At 33.8% G+C, this 23,154-nt stretch overlaps 1 long non-coding RNA gene across 1 annotated transcript in view; it reads left to right on the top strand.

Moving 5' to 3' along the window:
• Positions 1-21,551, top strand: part of LOC116429030 (uncharacterized) — a 63,446-nt gene extending 41,895 nt beyond the window's left edge. The window contains exon 3 of the long non-coding RNA XR_004235421.1: positions 20,999-21,551. This is a non-coding gene — a long non-coding RNA (uncharacterized LOC116429030). The remainder of the gene's footprint in view (positions 1-20,998) is intronic.
• Positions 21,552-23,154: the final 1,603 nt, after the last annotated feature.

The raw sequence follows: 23,154 nt of genomic DNA, 5'->3' as shown, positions 1-23,154 counted from the left end.
TGAAAACTTGTTCGAATCGTAATCTTTATACTCCAATCTATAGAAAGAATACTCTGAGAAGGGCACTGTTTAGCCGGAGGATCCGCTTTTGACAGCATAACTCTCGCTTATTGCGCTCTGAGACAATTAATACTAGAACTACCGAGGAGTTAAATTAACTTCTAAAAATGTTTCTGTAGAAATTTCAAGAGTGCATCTTTTGAGGTTTCTATTGATTTACAATTAAATTTGCACATTACTAAGTCAATGTCTTTAATATTTTTAGGGAAGTATCCGTTACTTTTTCAACAATTGGAGAAAGAAGAAGTCAGAAGTAGGTCATTTTGAGCCACCTGGTAGTTCTAGTGCTAAGAAAGCACCGATTGACGAAACGCACAGGACCAGCGTTCTACTTTCCCTTTCCTAAGATAACCTTACGTAACTTCTAATACTGTGTTTTTTCAATATTCTATATTGTCCTACGTTTCAAAAATTGAAATAGCTAGCTAGAGTTAACTCGTGATCGGTCAAAAATGTCTTAACACTAACCGTACCGACACCTTGTACAATATATACTTATCTCTACCGTAACCAATCAAATAACTGGCTACAAAATAAAGATAAACAAGTTCGATGAGAAATTTGTTTTATTGTCAGTGGAAATAGAAACAAAAAGAAAGACGAAACTTGAAAAACACCCCATGGAACGAAGAGTTTAGCATGTCGAACGTAGAATGGGACAGCGTGAATGAAGGATAAAGAAAAATGGAGCGTCAGAGCGTTCGGCAACATTAAAGACTCGCGATGAACTTGAGACCTTTAATTCAAGAATCAAACCTTTTCATTTTTGACTTTTGATGAATGCTACTTTTACCATCGTGTTTGTTACGTTTTTTTTTTATTAAAATGACACCAAACACGGTAGAACTACGATCATAATTCCTTGTATAATAAGCGATTGAAGTTTCGAATATAGAAAGGGACTGCGAATAGAGAAGGAACAGACATTGAAATCGTCGAGTTTGACAATACTCGGATCATGTTACACCCTTCAAGTGCAGTCGGTGTCAAGCGTAATGGTGTTTTGAAAGTAACCTGCTGGGGATGTGGCGGGGATGACGATGTTACAATTATGAAGAGGTCCTCGGTGTTGCAATTAGTCGATGTTCACTGCACACTTTTAAGTGTAATATCTATCATTTTCGATATACTATTTCCTTACCATAATATTTACTAATGGCAATAAATAATATAAAAATTTGTAGATATTATTTAACATGAAAGCAATTAGATTTGAATAGGGTACAGAATTATCAGCTCATCTTGAGTGTAATAGCTGTGCCACTATACGTTATCAGGGACATAAAAAGATGTAATACAGTAGTAAAGCAGACATCAAACCGAATGTAATTTTTATTATACAGTAGGATCCCGTATAACGCGATTAAAAATTTGCTAAAAAGTAATTATTAAAATGATAGCCTTCATAGAAAAATAATACAAACAGAGGAAGAAGTTGAACGAGTATCCAAAGGGCGATTCTAATTCTTCTTCGAACAGTGACATTCCATTTGAAAACCGACTTAATATGTTGATTACCAATGGCAATTACGGTTCCGTGTTTAGTGTATAGAAAATCAAGTTAATGTTATTAACGTTTTAATTGATTACAAAGAATACCAATAACTTTCATTGTTACACTTTTCACGTATCCCGCAAGGAAGATATATCGCATTTCATATGATATTACTAAAACTATAGTAAAAATATACGGTGGGAGAGCGAATGTGTCAATTATAAAAGCTAAAAAATTCACTAATCAATATGTTGTAAAAATATCTTTAAGATATCCATGAAAAAAACTGTATGCATTTAAACAATCACATTCTTATGTAATCGATTCAATTATTTCACCACTAGAGGTCGAATGAAATATATTTGACCGAGTGCATGGATTTGATTATGGCAGGTTTGTTTTAGACACTTCATGGGTACTTTGGGAAGTATAAACGATAATTTCTGTATATTCGTACCTTTTATGAGTACTTTAACCGAAAGAAAACAATGAACTCGAAGGAAATCTAAGTATACGTATGCACGTTGAATGTGATATTTGCAGCGTGTTTTAGTATTACTTTCACAAGATATATTGAGTAAGTTCACGTAGACTTACTCCAGCTGAGTAGGCATATATAATATATACCAAAGAAGTATCAGTAGGACATAGGTGACATCGTATTTTGATCACAATACACATCCGTCACACCAATAACGAGATCTATATAAGTCTTGCGAGTGTTTACGACGCACAATGCGCAATACGGAAAAACACGGTTCTATAAAAAAATTTGAAATTTAAGACTAGTCTGTATTATGACAATATATAACTCGTTTAAATTTTTAGATTTTTAGATATGTATATTTGATAATATAATTTAATGATATAATATAATAATATAATATAAATATGTTTGATAATATATGATTGATAATCTTGAGAAATTCGGTATCAAAATTAAAAAGCAGGTGATGAGTCGATATAAAAGGAAATCTTCTTACAGTAATAATATTGAAAATCATAACATGAACAAAAAGAACAAGAATAACGGAAACAACTATACATGACATATAATTAAAGTACAAAATATCCGTGTCTTCTGTACAAAAACTGCAATAAGAAGTTAATTGAATAAAACGACAAAGTGATAAAGTTACGCGGAGAATTCTGTATCATATCAATTATGGTAATTGTCGTTATGAATAATTCATAGCGAATTTCAATATGATGGTTACTCGATTCACGTTTGAAATTTTTTAAATAACTGTCCTTGTGGATGGCAACAAACATCATTAAGGAACAGTGGAAGCTATTATACTGTCATAATATACTAATAAAAATACGTGTTCTAAGAAAAGAGAACTTATTAATAATATTTCACATAAATTTGAAACAGTCTTTTGTTCTAAATAAAAAAGTTATTAAATTCTCACGTATACATAATTATTATACATGAAATAATAAATTAAAAATATAAAATAGAAATGTTTTTTTATTCTACACATTAATATTTTGGAATAGATATAAATTACCACGACTGTTTATAATTGACTATTCCTTGGAAATATTAAATCATATTCACCAGAGAAATTTTACAGAACGATTATCTTAGAAACAATAAATTCCATTTTACATTTTTGTCTAATTCTATTTATATAACATCATTCTTATCCGGTAATATATAATATTAATTACAAGATACTCCGTACATTAATATAAAAAAGAAAATTATAAGTATAATTATTTCATTATTGCTTATTATACAAAATAATAAATTAATCTAAAAATTTCCCAGAATCATTAAATATTTTTAAAAAGATACACACGAGAATAGGAGAAAAAACGCAACACAGGTGAATCACTCATTGTAAGCTAATATTTGCAATCCTGACACTCGAACTTTCTGAAAACAATTGCAAGTTGCAAGCAATATTTCTCGATTGCATATAATCTTACACATCAAAAATATAGTACACATCTGCTGATATGTCTTCAAAACAGATAATTACATAATGTAAGAAGCAGGTAACACAGAAGAATAAGATACGATCAGACGAGAAAATATTAATAATTGAATCATTTATGAACGAGCTCAGTCATACGAGAGTATGCAAAATGGTCGTCCGTGAACAGAGTCTTCTCAATATCGCGTGTAAACGACGAAATTAGTCTATTTAATCCTCCCGGGAACACCGCAATCAACATTTGAGTGTGCTTATAAACAGAATCTTTCCGAGTAATCAAATGGAATGGTATCATAAAACGGAAAGCAAGCAGTCATTCGCCGAATGGAATGTGTAAGAGACATGAAAAGACCGTAGCAGATATAAAGCAGTCTTCCTGAGATCGTGTTTCGCGTCCACCCCACACGATGCTCGCGGCCTTCTCGTAGCACCGTAACGCATAAAACAAGAGAAGGCACGGTTGACTTTTACGAGTAGCTCGTTGTTTGTTCAAGAAATTATCGGGTTGAGGCTGCGGCTCTTTAATTGCGCGCCCTTTCTTTGCCACCGCTTTAAGTGCCACCTTTGAACCGACCACTTCATGTACATCGCAGGCGCGAAAGATCATTTCATTAACGTCAAACTTAGGCTAGCGAAGGATCTTGCTGACAGGTGACTTCGCGCATTCCTTCGCGAAAACATATCGCATGTGTACTATCCTTCAGTTTTTCGGTGAACGTTTCACACTTTTCAATGATTTCCAAGAATTTGTAAATATCACTTTGTATACTAGGTTCTGTAGATATAAAGTGCGGTTCTTATGCGTAACATTTAATGTCTTATGATTTCAAATCATGCCAATTTATTTGGTTGAAATGATTTGGTAGATTATAATTTATACGCATTTATAAATGATGTAAGTTTTATTTTATTTTATTAATAACGCGAAATGAAAATCTGGAGATCTGGGATTAATGAACTTATTAAAAGCTTTACAACATCGTTCATGTTGTTGTAAGGATTATTTCTTATAATAAACATACTTAAAGGAATGGTAGTTTGACAGATCTGGTGAATAATTAGGTTGATGCAATATTGTATAATCTACATCAGTTCTATAATATCTTGAAATTATTCATCATCTTTGCAAACAGCTCGAGTGATGTTCCAACATTTGTCAATTATATGCGAATTGAATTAATATAACAAGTTTTCTCCATTTTATTCTTTTTATTATAGCTAAATCTGTCGAAATAATTACGTTAGATTCTATCTTTCCACGCATACTGTTGCGTTGTAACAACATGTTTCGGATGTTATGTTTGGTCCCCGGCGAGATGCAAGCTATGTTGGGAAGTATCTTTGTTCGAGGAGACCGTTAGACAGAAATTATACTTTCCGAAGTAAAGGCATGTACCACCTTGACAATTTCGGGATTTTCCTTCCTCCTCCAGGCCATCCCTTATTACTGTTTACCTTAACCGATATCTGAGATAAAAGACCATTGATGTCCCGCTAGAAATATTTTTTCGACACTCACCAGTTCTTGTAAATTCATCGAGCAGTAAGCATCAAACAAACGCCCTTGCAACAACACTGTACCAAAATATTAACTTTAATATTAAATTTTATTTTTAAAATTAAGTGTGGATTGATTTGCACCAACCCCAAATATTCGAGTGCCATTAACTTGCCGCTCGAAGCGTAATATAATTAACTTTGAAATTTAAAGGTTAAAAAACATTGTGCGCACTGAACACATACATTTCATAATTTATATATGATAATAAAAATTGAAACTGTTAACAATATAGTTCAAAGTATAGTAACATATTTTAAGAAAAAGATTAGAAAAGATTATTATAATTATAGTAACAACTTAATCTTTTCTAGAACTATTCTTTGTATAAAGAATAATTCAGATACAATTTTTTCTGTTTTGATGGGTTTTCAACGTAAATAGATTAACACTTTTTCGGAGAAATCTACTGTGTCGATTGATGCAAAAAGAATTGGAAAAACAATAATGACCTTCATATCTCCTATACACGTTTACTTAAATACAAACAATGTCTTTCAAATCAATACCTTCTCAAAGGGAAAAAATTCCATTTGAAATATTTTTTAAGCAACGAATACTTCGGGAAACAATTGCATTTATAGATCCATATGGGACACCATATATTTAGGTCCATAAAAGATTCAATAAATGAAACATAATATTTAAAAATATGACTATTATGCCCAAAAATGTCCATGTTTATTGGATACTTCACAGGATAAATTGGATTTCGCTTGGAACCTCGAATCGTTGCGGATCTCCTTTAAAATCTCCCCCTTAAAATATAACGTAGTCCAAGATACACTTTCTGAGCATTTACATAGTCTATGGAATTGATAAATAATAACGGGGGGACGAATAATCGATGTCGTGAAACAAGTGTACGGCCCTCGGCATGAATATCGACGTATAGAAAAATATCTGCTTCGAGTTACGAGGGATCGCTCAGCCATGCTGGCGTTTGTCCTGATCGAAGGTGATTTTATAAAGGAGACCGCCGTGACGGAAGATATTGTAGAACAAGTTCCCTGTGCCGACTGGGTGGCCCGCCGTGCATGTACGAGCAAGCAAGACTATTTCCCTCCTATTGACTCTTATGTTATGCAACTCCAATTGTTCTGAAAAAACTTCAATTGCCCTATCCAAGGTACTGCGGAGAGTCACTGAAACGAGTGAAATTGAAGAGGATAAATGCATTTGGTGATTCATCGATTGGTTTTTTAGAATATGTTACGTTTAGAATAATTATTTACGAATGTTTGTAATTTATTGATCTATCGATATCTATGAATGTTTGGTAGGGTGCGATAGTAAATAGTTTAGAATAATAATAATTTAATTTATTCGTAAGCTTTACTTATAAATTATGAAGTTAGAAACTAGAACCGAGTCGGTAGCTATATATTATGACATAGAAAGTGTTACGTGAAGTTGTATGGGTCTGTGATAAATATACAATAGGACTGCCAAGTACATATTTAATATTAACAATATGTATGTCTTATAAAAATTATAAGAACATTTTTTTTAATATCTGCTAATATTTATTAGATACATCTTATAAGTGAAAAAGTAATTTTTTAATTAATTTCAGATGTTTAAGGCTTTAATGCTGTTAATGAATGAAAAATAAAAATATTGAAACCAATTATTTTGGTTGGTGCCATTAAGTCAAAGGATCTATTAGAAAACTGTAATATGTTTTTGAGAAATAAGTTTAAAAAGTTGGAAAATTCTATTTATCGGTGGATAAAAGTTCTATGAAGCGTTTAATGTGAACGAAAGTACACACTAATTTGAGAGAACATTGACACAGCGAAATCTGGTTTAACGCGATTAATAAATTGCTAAATAATAATTATTAAGTGAGATTCTCCATAAAGCAATTATACAAGCAGAAGAAGAAGTTGAATCAATATTCAGAAGGCGATGTTTGTAGAAATTAATTTGAAATTTATATTCACAGATGAAAGCAAATATGTATTGTATAATAACTGATGTAATTCAGATGGATGTAACATGTTGCAGAACAAAGCCCTGACCCTAAAACATTTCATAACAATTGTAATATACGGAGATGCTTCCATTATGGTACGACTGCCCCTTGCTTTGGTGATTTAATTTTTGCAGATATAATTACGAATAAACTGCGCTATTTATGCATTTTACGAGGACATTTGTCACCCAGAGTGACTAAATTACAATCAGAAAGTAAATATTATTTCCAGCACGACAATAATCCAGCATACCAATCATACTCTGCAGCAATAAACGCCATATAATATACCATACTACCACTGAATATCTCCCTCGCAAAAGCGCTGATACGAACTTCAACTATTTATGAGCAAAGTTACATAAACATTAAGTATTTACGAAATTATAAATAAACAAGTATTTAAATACAAACTTATGAAGATATTTAATATAATATCAGAAAAGAATACGCATATAAGGTAAACAATCTTACCAGCAACCAAGCTATAACTGACCATCAGTTGTTTTATTAATACGATTGACAATGACAAACAAAATTAATTGTAAGTAATATTTACCAAACTGTTAAAATATTGAAATTAAAAGAACTTTACATGCTATTTCATAAACTACTATGTGGTAATGTGGATAAAAAATAGTTAATAGAAAACGTGAAAAAATCAATAAAGAAGTTCTCCATTAAACTCAAAAAAGTCACAATAATGAAATCCCATGTCCAACCTTAAAAACTCCATATTATCGGGCACGTTGGTGAAAAACCATATAACCGATATACCGATAATCGATTTTGACAATTAACAAATCACGAGTATTTCCGTGAATCGACTCATCTCGAAGTCAGAAGCTCAAATATGATTCGGACGAGCGTTTCACTTTTCTGAGTCGCCTTGGACCTCGCGAGCAACACGCACGCGACAGTGTAGGGAAAAAAGTTAAATTGGTAATTACACAGCGCAGCAGCATTCTGCGATTTCGAATCGTCACGAAGCGACCGAAGGACGCAGGGCTGAAAGGCGAGCAGTAAAGAAAGGGGAGGAGGAGAGGAAGCGACTTAATTTATTCCGGCCAATAATCGTCGGTGGACCTGCCGGCCGACCGAAGTGGATCTCGGCCGAGGCAGCCCGACTGATGGAATGTGACACCTGCCCGCTGCAGCTAAAATCCTTTTTCTGCCGTGCGCGATACACACCCGTAACTCCCTCTTCCCGTTTTTACGGTTCGATCACGCGCCAAATACGCGACGTGCACGCCTACCGCGGAATTCTCCCAGGCTCGGTTTTTTTTCACCCCAAGAGACTCCTTAGCGAACTGAAATCGTCTACGTCACCGACTCAATCCAGGCTGGAATCCATGGACTCCGTCGAGGGGAGGCCGAGCTCGCCTCGCTGATCGGACCGGTTCGCATCTGCTCCGATTCGAGAGAGTTATGGTGACACCAAATTTAATTGTGCGACGCGTAACGTGCCTGAGGTATTAATTTGTCCGATCCGCGCGGGGATCCGATCGTTGGGATCGATCGGGAGTAAATTATAGGATGTTCGATTCGCGTCGGTGCTGAGCGACCCGACGAGTTTTGTAATTTGTGTTAATTGTTAATCGACACGGCGTCTGACAATGGCGGATAGAAGAAACGGCTTGTAAAACGTGATTGCTGAATTGAAAAACATGATTCCGGAAAGAGGGAATAAACGCAGCTAAGATTCGATTAACCCCTTACGGTAAAATGGCGAATATAGCTCGTCATTAGTTTTCTGTAACAAACCGTACAGTGACGAGTTACACTTGTTGTGCGACTAAAATTACAGGCAACGCGTTTTCACGTGCACAAAAGTTGTGCAGTTCCTAATTGAGAATAAATTGGCGTAATATTTAGTAGTACCTTGCTAGATTACTTTTAATTAATATTCTTTTAATTAACAAAATGTTTGAATCGTAAAATGAAACATGTTGTTTTCTTTAATTAAAATGAAATGCTCCTATCCATGCACAAGTTTTCATGATTTAATCATACCGGAAAGAGTTAACCAGCTTGTTCGGGAGACTGACAGTACGTTGGTCTCGTCTCGTTTTGTTAAGTTTCTGGTTACGAGGGTTTCGTCGCGCGTACGTTTCTTAGTTGAAACTTCTTTTCGCAAATGAGTTTCGAGATATTAGAAAGTATTACTTAACCCTTTGTATTCCGTTCCCGATGAGAAACTTAATTTCCAATTTTGATTTTGATTCATTTACTTTTCTTATATTTTGTAACCGTGTATGTATGAAGTTCCCATATGGAAGCAGTCGTAAAATGCAATGAATAACGTTATTTATTAATATTTTCTTATTTGTTTCATTACCACGTCAATACTTAAATAGAATGACAGTCATACATTTTGTTAACTCCCCATAAGAATTTATGCAATATACATTCTTTTTACCCGAATTGGAAAAATCTGATTTTCAATAACATTTGTCGATCAAAATTTTTCGAAACTAGCACTGCTTAAGTGAATTAACATTGTATAAATTATGTTATTGATCACGTATTGATTTATCGCATTATAAGATTTTAATAAGCATAAAATATTTTGAACTTATTTCCTTCTGTAACGAATCGAATACGTCGCTGGTATTAGCAACATGTTTTCATTTCAGCAAGTTAGTAGGTAAAATGTTAAGTTATTTATTTTATTTCAGATATGAGATCGAAAATACCGTTGGTATTACAGCGATACCAATCACTACCGCACTTTAAGGAACATTAGTTTCAGCGGAAATAACACTGAAATTGAAAAATGAACAAATTATGCTGACTACTTCTGAAATAAAAATATTTTAGCAACACGTGAATCGTGTTTCAGGTCATTTTCTGCTCAATGAAATCTGAATCAGTTGTTTCTGCAAATGGTTGTGATATCTCTTTCACTATATCTAACTAAAGATATGGATCAGCAATTTCCTGTATCCGGTGAATTGAATCAACACTATTACCTTCTTTTCTCCTCGGCTTATTGGTAATTCAACGCTGTCGATATTCTTTTCTAATACAACATCCGATGTAGGTACTTATGTTTTGCTATCGGATTCGAGTCTATTAAATCGAGATGCATCCGAGAAAATTACTTCGAACCATTGTTGGTACGTTTAATGTAAATGATGTTCTTGGTCTACAATTTTTCTTCTAAGTACGCGGCTTCCTTCTTATAATTTATCTATTTTAATGTAGGTGTTGTTCGCAAACAAAATAGGCTTGTATGTCGGTACGGAAAATCGTATTTTATTCATAACTATGTGCGCACATAATAAAGTTTCACATTCGACTTTCTCAAAAATTAAATATCAGAGGAAAAACTTTATTGCCTATTTGTCTCTTATTTTTTTATAAGGTGTCACCTGTTTGATATATTGTTCGGACACACCCTGTATATTTGTTTGAAAAAATAAAAAGTCCGAAAGCTTCTTGATCAAATTTTGTATAACGTCTACTAAAATGTTTTCAACTAAACGCATTAACTCGCTAAGTGTCGAATTCAGTTTCGAAAATCTCTTATTGTGCGCTCGATAGAATTAAATAATAAAGCGTACACTCGTCAAATGCAGTCCAAATTCACTTATAATAGATTCTAATTACATATTTGTCTAAAAAAATAAATAGTCTACCATTGAAAAAATTAGCACTGTTTAGAGGTTTAAGATGACGCGTACACTCGTCAAATCCAATTAACTGGTTAAAACGAATTTGATTGAAAATATTCATGGTTAAAAAATATGAAATATTATTATTGTATATAGTTAAACTTGATGGAATATAAAAAAAGACTTAACGGTTTGAATGGAACAGGTTTCCACAAAAATCCCGTAGAAAAGTGCAAAACGACACGATCGCGTTTTTTTCGTTTCAACTCAGAAACTGAAGTATGCTTTTCTATGTTTACGTAAAAATATTCTGAAGAATGTGATCATTCTTTCCCATGTCTAAGCAGGCAATAATAAAAATAAATAATTAGGAAAACAAATAAACTTAATTTGTTTCTTCAAACGGTCAATAAACAGTAAATGACAAGTAACTCAAACTTCCAACTACTATAAGAAAAAGACAATAGAAGCAACAAAACGTTGTAAAGAAAAAGTTTTCGATTCTATTATTCTGATTGAAAACCGTTAGTCAGTGTTTGTATATGAATGTTCCTAGAAGAACGCTAGAGAAGCGATGACATCGAAACGCACGTTATTAAAATTATGTTAATGTATCGTGGGAAGATTCGTTCGATCGTCTTCTTCATTCCCGCGGATCACGATGCATCATTCCGATCGTATCTACCGCGACGCATTACCATGTACCAGCGTTCGTTTCACCCACGCATGAAAAATTACCCCCAACGGCCGGTGGATTTTCTTCAGGTTACCGAGAACGCCGTGTTCCCATAAAGTCCAACTAAGGTGCACATTGCATTGCTACCCTGGCCATTGACTTACGTTTCTTCTCGTTAAAGGGTCCCGTAGATCGATCGACTTGGCATGTATGTAGTCATTCGTTGTTATTCCTATTCTCCGGCGTCTCCCTTTCTTCCCATATCTTTATGAGCATTTGCTTGGCCTAGGTTTGTTTCTACCGCGCCAGTTTCGCTTCCTAATCCACCGGGTTCGTTCTGTTCCAATTGTTCGGTATTGGTATGCCTTACTTTATCTGCACCGCGGTCGGACTTTATTGGCGGTAATCCAATCTGTGCGATAAAGATCTATCTACATAGAATGAACGCTGGATCGTTCGTTCCCGGATTGACACTGAAAAAATCCGGGCGCGAGATTATGTTAACAAACAATCCTGCATTTATTGTTTCCGCGTTAGTAGTATCCCGCGGACTTCCTAGTAAGCATTCCGCGAGAAGGACTGCGAGAGTACCGAGAAATATGGAGTTAAGGGGTTACGTAGGGGAAAGCTACTAGGAAAGGGACATATTGAACGGGGTATGGTGGTTATAGAAAACGTAAAGGATCTCCTCGTGACGAAAGTACTTGCGCTTTGTAGCTATATTAACCCCTTGCTTTATAATAACGTATCAGGTCCGTGGTAAAGATTTTAAATAGAATTTAATAAGCAGAAATGTTACTAGATTCTTTTCAGTTCAAATGAAATATTATTCTTCACTTATTGATTATTATATTATAGAGGCAACACCGGCGTAGAATGTGCCTAGAATTTTTCTTTTTTTTTCAATAAATTATTAATGACAAAGTAGTTGTATCGATCATGATTGGGAAATAAATCATAGGGTAAGGGGTTAACCCTCTATAGGCCCGCGTGGCTTTGAACTCACACATCAATATATTGGGTTAAATTGATTTATTTCATTTTTTACCGCAAAGTGACGTATGAAATTAAATAATGAATTAATTTTTTAGAAAATTAGTTTTTTTTTAAAAAAAGAGAAAACTTTGATACATGCAGGCGTAAACGTACTACGTCGTTGTAACTTCAAAGTCACGAAATATATATGTTTTAATGGAATTATTAAAACTATTGAATACATTGTTAATTTGTATTAATAGGTTGATACTTATTAATTTTATACAAGATAAACTTTGTTATAGTCACGGAAATAATTTGGCCCATAGAGGATGAACAGTATAACCGCCAAATGTTCAATATGATTTATATGCAATCCTTATAAAACTTGCGATAATAGATTTTTTTCGATTTCTTCCGATATTCAGTATAGTGTTCAAGTAAAATTATCTATTTTTAAAATCATTTCGGATATTTAACGTTGTTAAGGTATCAATAATTGAGGAATAAAGAAACTAATATCCGCCATTTTGTCGGGTGCAGTAGTTGTGGTGTTAACTCCTTAACCATTGCGTCACTCATGTACGGACACTAATTTTCGTGTAGATTTAAAAATTTTTTTCTTAATGATATATGAAATGAAGAAAGTTTTATTAGATGTATGAGACGCAAGAAGGTTGAGAGAGCAATCGCTGTAAAAGATCTTGACTTATTCGTTTTTGTTTCCTTAGATAAATTGCTTTAGTTGCACGAGTAATTTGATGAATGCCGATTGTGGCCAATGTGTTATTTAATATTCGTATAAACATTAATTCGTATTAACAATACAGTTATTTTGAATATGACCGAGATACGCGGTTGAATTTTTTAATATTTTAAAATATAACGTTTTGAATATTTCTAAAACGTACGGTAATGTAACACCTGTTAACAAGAGAGTGTTTTAAGAATATTAAATAACAAGAACATATAAGTGTGTATCAAAATATTTTTTGAGGTCAGTGTTTCGAGGAAAAGTATGCCTCTGATAATGAACTGTACAATCCAATAATTTTTCTATCTTAAAATGTTAGCAAAGAAACAAAGTTTTAATATCGAATAAATTTGGACTTTGTATAACAATTTGCTGCCAAAAGCACAAGAAATTTATTGATTTAAATACTAGCATGTCGTTAAAATATGAAAATAAGTTTAATAAAATAATAACATATACTTTACATCATAAAGTTATAATTTCTAAAGTTTGAAGCGACTTTAAATAGTAATACCAAAAGTATATCCATAATTGTGTATATACTTTTAAATATATTTCATAAAAGGTAACGAAATAAACCAGGATTAAAAAAGAAAATATAAAAGTTTAAAAAAATAATTAAATTATTAACTGAATTAAATACATATTTTGTAAAACTGTTTTAAGAACTAAGCAATGTGTAATTAATTTTGAACAGTGGGTTGACGGTTAAAATTCATTTCAAATTGCATGCATCTTGTCGCGATCGATTTATGTAAATAGAGATTTTGCTCCTCGTAATATTGAACTGCTTCATAAAAGACCATTAAGCAATAATGCATCCTTATAAAGCTGAATGCGTATTCAGAGTTAGGTAGTTTACCATCGCAACACTGTTTCTCAAGCGAGTATTGTATTTACGATGATCGAGCTCGGTCGCTTCGAGCCGGATAAATTAAATCCGATTGGAAAATTCAAATTACGCGCCATTCAAAGAAACGGACATGCCTGCGATAGAACGACCGTCCCGGAACGGTTTCTGCATTTTCATATCGCGTTTCAACGTGCCTTCGCGTTCCAGGTTCGTAGAATACGAGCGCAGGCGATGGACGATGGTATGCTGATGATGAGCGATATTGCTCGTTCGAGCGAGAAATCGTTCGAGTTTCCAGCGCCAGCCTCGCCAGTGGCTTTACGATATCGGCGTCTCGAACGATAAAACTTAGAACAGTCGAAAAATATGCTTCCTCGAACGAACCCGGCGAAACAATCTTGCGCGTAATATTTCAACGTTACATCGATACGTTCTAGACACGTCATATATCATAGAATCGCGTAATTATGTAGTATTTGAAATTGAAGAAGTTTTATTTAAATTACGTGGCTTACCAGCGGAGTTCATTTGTTTGCGTAGTTTAGCTAAGAATAAATGATAATTCAATCGCATTGAAGCAAATGTAGCGTTATATTTCATATAATATGAATAACTCCGCTCTTATGACGCTGGTACGAGTGTAAAGGCGCGATGTGCCCGGGCAAGAACTGCAGTTAGAATGGCGTCCTTTTTTGGGGGTTCCTCTCGGAAGGCCGATTCCGTTATTCCTTCCACGGCTCTGGCAGAAACCCATGCGTCACCTCCGAAACGCCAGGCCTGGTCGCCGTCTCTCGCGTAGACTCTTTATGGCACCCTTTTGGTGGTGCGGACAGTGGACTTGAAGCATCCTTCGAGAGGGATGGTGCAGGGGCGTAGGAATAAAGAAATGTCCCCTTCACAAATTTTATTAATGAAATTATTCATTACTCTATTCTTCTTAAATATCCTTTTTGTAAAAACAATATATTTCTTTCGCCCATTTTCCAGGTTTCTGAAACTAAGTAATTCTATTTGATTTGATGTGTTCCTCTGAAATTCACAGATCTTTTTATTGTCAACATTTTAATCGTTTTATCAATGTTGGTATTAAAACGTTAAGGAAGGGTAATTTACAGGATTCAAGAATTTATTTTATTTATACTATAAGACACAAAGGTAACTCACGGGTGTGATCCAAAATTTATTATGGATGATTAGTAACTATAATTTAACAATTTTACATGTGTTGTGACATGAAATTTACTCTGTACATGCGTGATGCATGTGTGTAGAATGTGTATTTACTTTCTATGCAAATGAACAAGTAGATAATATAATAACAAATAATTTAATTAATTCTATGCCGAAGTGTTCACAAGCGATTATAGAATCAAAATGGTTCTCGACCAAACATTAATTCTTAATTTATTTTATATTTCAAATTAAAATAATAAGTACACGAATACTTTTTTCAAGTTATTTTTGTAACATTTGCAAACTCTATTCGCTATCCTGAAAATATAAGCTGCTGACTAAAATAATTATAATTTTAACACTATTTCCATCAAATGTTCCAAAAGACATCTTTTGAAATTTTAATTTAAAATTATTTTCCATATTTAGCCGTATATTCTGAATTGACTTTTGGACTTTTCCAATAGCTATTATAAAATTAATTATAGGAAACGTCCAAAATTCAATTGAGGAAAGCTAATTAAACTGAGAAAATAATTTTAAATAGAAATTTCAAAAGGTGTCTTTTGATATCTTCGATAGAAATAGTGTTAAATATATGATTATTCGGAGCATTTTCTTGAAAGAAACTCTAAATCTCGTACAACATACATACTATCTGTTCGCCCTGGAGCGTACTCTACTTGCATTTTCCTTGACAAGCACGGATACGGATTAAATAGAAATCCAGGATAATTGAGACATCGGTTTCCGGGTGGTTCGTAAATTTTCGCGGTTCCATTGACCAATGCATTATGCATAACGCATTCGTACGCTGCGCAGTCCGAGGTTAGGGAAAGTTTCGACGGCCAGCGTTATTTATTCGGAACGTGTAAAGTAGTAAATTAGGCGCAACACTTGTTTCGAATTATCGGAGATTGTAACACGCCTCCTACAATAAGGATCGCCTATCGTTCCGAGCCGCCGGACAAATATCGTTCGCACGGTTACACCCGTTTTAATTTCAAGCAGTAATTCAGCCGAGACTGTTCGCGGAGAAGAAGAAAGAAACAGAATAGTCGGGGCAAATCGGATCGAGACTCGCATACACATGCGTATGTAAATATCGATACGCTTGTAGGAACACGATGTTAATCGGGAATCGCGTCGGGTGATTGAAAATTTGTGGCCTGCGTAACGGACGCTTTATTCCGTGCCGGATGTTACGCCAACTGAACTCCACCCACGAGAATTGAGAAAAAACACTCGCCGCGAACTACTTCGAGAGAATTCTTGAAACTCTCGCGGTATCGTTGTGCTCAGATGTAAAAGCATTTTCTATTACTTCCTGCATTTCTTATTTAGAATATCTGCTGGAGGGTCTTAAACACGATATTCCTCAAACTGCTTATTTCTTTATGAAATATCGCCTTATAGCAGCCGTTCTTGTAAGAAATCTTTTAACACCAAAACTGCTGAGTTATTTTCACTTTTTTATGAACATTAGAACAATATGTTCCTCGCGATTTAAAGGGTCTCCTACTCTTGTATCTGTATAAACAAACTTTAAGTTAAAATCTGTTGCAAAAACGCCTTCAGAATTTAAGTACTTGCAAAATAAAAATACTGAAGTGGGTCAATTTGACCCGTCTGGTAGTTTCAGTGTTAATAATGTGCACAGGGAAATATGGTCATTTAATGGAACTAAATAATTTAAACAGATGTGTTGCATGGAAAAGCATCAATAGCGTTAGTTAAATTATTTTCATTGTTATTTTAAGTATTCTTAATTTATAATGATATTATTATGATATTAATTTAATATAATATAATTAAGTTTTAATATTATTACCCTGTTAACTGCGGATTTCAGTTCAAAACGTTTCTCTTGGCGTGCATAATTAAATCAAGAAATAATGAGTGTACACGTTAAACGCAGTGCAATTGTACTCAATATCTATCGTAATGAAACATGAAAGGAAAATGGAGAAGAATTACATGTTTCTTTAGAAAGGTGAATAAATTAATGTTAAAAAATATTAGTGAGACAATTTCGGGCAAGATGGCTGATCTCAGACTGTCAAATATTTATATTTCCAATTATTGTTCATGGTGTACTGAGTCTTGCAGATAAGCCTACTTAACTATTGTTCTTGCATGTATTTAGTTTCATAGATATATATTCTTTTTATTAAGTATTAATGATATTTATTACGTAATACTTCTTCTAAAAAAAGTAGGCCATCTCTACGCGATTTACCTTATATAGTGGGTTTCAAGGTGACGAATATTCTCGCCAAACACAGTCAACTGGTCAATTAATTTGGGACACGAAACAAAAATTGTAAAGTACACAAATTTATTACAGCACAGTATCAAATGGAAATATTTGAAAGGGTAGTTTGAAGTAGGTATACAAATTTCGTACTTAATTTGATTCGCTAATTAGATAAATTAGGTAATTCCACTTCCTAAATTTGTCAAGATTTTATCACGAACATACTCGGTTAGCTAACTCTATAAAATAATTTTCCTTAGTACTGATTTCGCTGCCATGAAATAACAAAAGCCTTTAAACCACGCAAAAATTACAAATATAATAACTATTACCCCAAATATATAATATTTTATACATTTCACATGTCCGTTACATTAAACCTACACGTGCAATAAAGAAAAATACATTCTACAATGTTTATATGATTTTCCATTCAAAGGAAAATTGAACGATCATTATTATACATCAAACACATCAAATGTTTCTACTTCTTGTTTACACGGTTAACTGATTTAACCAACGTGTGGCTAATTTATTCTTCCGTTTCGCATAGAAATCTCGCTTGTCAACGAACAAGGAGCGAAGATCTAAAACCGTACTTTGGAAACGTTGTAATGTCAAATTGAAGCTTTTACGCGAGCTCCACCTCGGGGCTGGTGCCGCGTAAATGTATGCAGGTAACAGCCTCGGAAGTTAATAAGGGGAATAGCATTAAATTTGTTTATACACCGAGCGCGGCGCAGCGCGGCCTATCTCTGACGTGGCTCTTGATTGTAATACCGTGAGGCTGGCCGATTAAAATCGCCGATACATAGGTGCTCTCGTGAGTATAATAAAATACAGCCAGGGAAGGCGGAGGGAAGAAAACAGCGAATGTGTGCTCGCTTATGGAGAACTTAGAAGCGCTCGAGCCGAAGGGGAGAAGGCATTATGGACACCGGCTGCTCTAGCGGTCAGCCCGAAGACCGTGTAGGCGTTCACGTATGATTGCTAGGAGTTTATGCTCCCACACCGACGGTATGCACTTCCAGCAACGCGGCTCGTGCGTGATGCCGCAGCTGCGTAGATCTGCGCTCTGAAAATCATTTTCAGATTAAACCGCGACATTGCCCTCTTCGGCTCAGTTGTCCTTGGGAATTGACAATCGTCAGGTGCGATCTGGAACGAAAAGATAAAGCTTGGAAATTATCTAATCGGTGTTCACAGGATTATGCATTGAATTTCTTGTGTAGTAAGTGTAAATGAAAAGATAAAGTTGAACGATAAAATGAAGTATTGATATACGAATGGCTCACTTGTCGAATCGATTAAATCCACTTTTTGAATGTTTTAAGATTTTATAGTTGAAACGCTTAATTTGCTCTTGGTTTCTCATATTAAAAATTAATTTTCTTATTATTGCGTGATACCACGGAATAACAACAATTCTATTTCCTATGTAAAACTCGCAGTAATAATAACAGTAACTTCGGAGTTATACTGTTTTATAGAGTTTACATATTCTTTAGATTAAAGCTACGCCTGGAATAATGAAGTAAAATATGTTCTATAATGATTAATTTTCTATTTAAAGGAAAATTTTGAAAATCATTATATAGCTATTGTATCACTTTTCTGCACTTTTTGTTTTATGGCGTTAATCGATTTGGCAAGTGAGCCATTCATATATAAAGAAGTTACGGATCGCACATAATAAAAGAACCTTGACGCTTCGGGCGTTCACGTAAAAGGTTATCAAACAAACGAATCACGAAACGCATCCGTCCTAAAACAAAAGATGCAGGAGGCGCGAATAGAAACTCCTGTACGTGTAAATGTAAGTTTTTCCGAAACGTTTTGTGGTTTTATTTTTCAATATGACGTTTAGGTAATAATGGATCAATGAATATTGGAAATAGGAGAACTAAAAGACAATAGAAAGTTTTTGAACGAAATATGAAACGCATGGTTGAATGAAGATTGATTTAATGTAATGACATTTTTCTTTAACACTAAAACCACCGAGCAGTTGCGTTGACTTTTTAAACATTTTTCTAAAATTTTATAATAAATACGTGTATCTTATTAGGTGAGTAAAGAATATTTTTTCTTATAAAACAATGTAACCTTAGTTTCAAGCATCACACAATTAATTTTAAAATAACGCTTCAGTGATTATGAAACAGTAATTTTTTACCGTGCTCCGTTAATGCAATATTAGCAAATAATCAGCTAAGGGCGTTTACCAGTCAGAAAATATTGAGAAAAAATTAAGACGCAGTATGCAATATTAATATGTCCTATGTTTGCCTTATTATTAATACTCTTGATAAATATATTTCCTATAATTGTAAAAGCTAAATAGTAGATCTTACAACTAGTATTATACTACATCAATTTGCATAATACGGAAAATTTTTTAAACTTGATCACTATATATTACAGGGATTATCTATGGTTTCTCATTATATGATGCATCCTAAACGCCCCTATCCGTGGGTACATTCCTGTCACCAACCAGTTTCATATTTTATGTTATGAAAAAATACAAATAAATGAGGTTAAAGTATTTTAGTTGTCAATGTACTTGTTATGGGTTGGTCGTTAAATTCACTTACACGTGCAATTAATATAAATGTTTCAAATTACATACTTGACATAAAATCAGACAGATGCTAATAAGATTATGTTGAGGAGTAAATATTATTTCCGAAGTCGTTTCTTTTGTAATAAAAGTTTACGTAACCATAAAATTACCCCTTGATCAACAAGACAGATGGGCCTTCCAATGTCATTGTCAAATATCGATTTTTATTTGCAATATCGAATATGATATTATGTGTAATAATTTTTATTGACTTTTTTGTCTCAAACACGACTGTAAAAGGTTAACTTTCTCATCACTCTGAGCTTTCAGAATTTTTATATAAAAGAGAGGAATAATATAACAGTATAAAAACTGTCATTTCTGTTTCTTAAGAATAATTAAGTTTAAATATTTATTTCAGTGAATCACAGTATGAAAAAGATCACACGCTCGTAATTAAAGTTACATAAAAAATTTGTTGCTTTTTATATTCCAGTAATCTTTGCTGCTGGATGCTAGCTAAGAAAAACATGATATAATATAATTATGTCATTTTACAATTTCACGTAAGAAAAGTATGTAAAAATAAAGTTACAATGTTGTCAAGTATTTGCTAAAACGGTTTTTCTATTTTACTTCATAATTACTCGAAAAAAATGTTTAAATCGTGGAAAACATAAAGATTGTCAAAACTTGTCGAACAGTATAGCTGAATCGCAAACAAACGGTATTTTTTTATTCCTCTAGTTTTGAAACATAGTGACTGTTACAAATAAGCTAATAAGATATGGATGTGAATATAATCTCTACTTACAGAAAATTTATTTTAATCGTTGAATTAATATCAATATTAATTAATATTCAATGAAAGTATTCCTATATTTGAATCAATAATTATTACTATGAAAAAATGGTGTATCCATGGTCTGTGAATCACTTATTTATCTCATTTACTGTTTTTATATACCGCCAGCTGGAATTAATAATTATACTCCGCAGACGGTTACACGTCCTTTCGACTCGCGGATGGCGTTATCCTTGCGACTGACAGTCCGGGCAATCGTTGACATTCATTTTGTTTTTGTTCCAGATTCGGAAAATTGGCTTGGCAAATGACAAGTCGGAAGGCATAATCGAGGTGAGTTGGTCGCCAGTGAGGGCTTTAAGTGCTGTCGCCGGTGAAAACTTATGAACGCGATTATGGAATTTTTTCCGTAATTCGTCCTCGTCGTTTTTGGCGAATCAAAGAGGTGGAGATAGCCCATCACGCTATCTCGTGAAACACAAGTATGGCTAGCCTCGTTCCGAACAAAAAGTGCACAGAACGAGCCCCGATAATAGCATAGATTATCATAGAAATTATAGTAAAATGTTTGAGGGCATTGGCTGTCCGAAGGTTGCGTGAAACCTGTCTACACAGATGGAAAAGCAATCTCGGAATACTAACTTTGAGTTACACAAGAGGATTGAGGTGATGTCCAAAATGATTTTAACCGAACATGAGAACCATTCAATCAGTACTTACTTTCCTTTTCGATAAAAATTATAAATCTTCGAATTAATTCGAGAGGATATTCTGTTATTATCAACCTATTTACCGAGCGGCTATTAATAGGCTTATAAAACCTCAAATCAAAAAGAATATATACTCAAAAGTCTTTCATCAGTTATCCAAATTGTCGGTTACCAGTATGCACAAAGCGTTAGAAAACCAATTTTATGTATTAAATCTGTAAAACTGATAAATGTTAAACTAATGAATTAAATAAAGAAAGATAAGAATAAAAACAATCTATATACACTTTTTTTTAACCATTCTTCATACACATACATGCGTCTATTGAGTATTACAAATTTTCGATGTTAGATTTCTTTGTGATCCTTTAAAGATTAATAATTTTCTGTAAACAATACTTCCAAAAAGAATATGAATGCTATTGATAGTGGTATATTTATTAAGAAATCTTTGGCTGCTGATTATTAATCTTCAATAAACTATACCGTGTTAACGATTTGTTTGAGGTTTTTACCTGCTAGGAATATTATGAAATGTTGACAGTTTCCAGGTGTAAGCCGTGCCCATTAAAAATTTCATGATTTGAATCTATGGACTCACTGATATTAGTTAGACATAATCAGTCCTTCCTATTCAAACGTACGCTTTCATACATCTTATCTTCAATCAGGTTTGTTTAATTGGTTAGTTGGCAAATTAAACAACAACTCAGCTGAACTATATAAAAACATCTGCTCAACATACACAAAAATAGGACAAGTTCTCATCATCCCCAAGCATCCAGTTCCACAACTGACTTCAAGAGGTATCTAAATGACCGTACCAGGTATCTAAATAATAATCTTGCGGAAAGGTTAAATCGGTGAAACTGGAAGGAACCTTGAATGTACAACTCAAGAAATATTAGAAATGCTCCAGATTGAAGTACACATAACCTGCCATCGCTGAGCGTCAGATAATCAAGCGGCACAAAATCCTGTTTGACGAAACTAAAATAATAGCAAAAGGCACTTGATTATACCAGAAAAAATACTGGCAACCACTGGAAATCCTGAAACATCTCAATAACTGCAAGAGATATTCCGGTAACAAGTTCAGCCCCATTTGGAGCACTCTCCTACCATTTTTTAATTGATCAGCTAACCAATTAAATAACCTGATTGGTGATCATTCATACGTAACGCCGAGGAAGCCATATGTTACTTTTCCGCACTTCAATGGCCACTCTTAGTGGCCACTTGATTCAACATATACAAAATTATAAAATTTAACATTTTATGTTAAGCTTCGTATAATGCATCAATATGTCGAATATTGAATAAAAAGAACTGTGCTCCTTAATCAATGTACACAGTCTCGTTAAATTGCTTTCAAAACATATCGTTTGCATCTCATCAGAAAATGTTGAATATTTCTGGTGAAGTACTTTTGGAGTGCAAAGGATTAAACATGAAGTACTGATTATGGCTACCCAGTATCAGTGAGCCCTCAGAACCCTAATGATACCAGCTGCAGTGCTAGCGAAACATCAGAAAATCATTTCTAATAGACAGGGCTTATACTCGGAAACTTTGAACATTTATCAGTATACTATGTTCACACTTATAAAGTGTTATACCGTCATACTAAGTTAACACTCACAAAGAAATACGGATGTACAAAGACAAAACTAAAGTGCAATTTGCACGTGACAATTCATATATGATAATATCATTTATACGATATTTACA

The sequence above is a fragment of the Nomia melanderi genome, chromosome 1 (assembly GCF_051020985.1).
Source record: "Nomia melanderi isolate GNS246 chromosome 1, iyNomMela1, whole genome shotgun sequence".
NCBI classification, from domain to species: domain Eukaryota; kingdom Metazoa; phylum Arthropoda; class Insecta; order Hymenoptera; family Halictidae; genus Nomia; species Nomia melanderi.
Note: the sequence above shows the minus strand (reverse complement) of the source record. Positions and strands in the feature narration are given on the sequence as shown.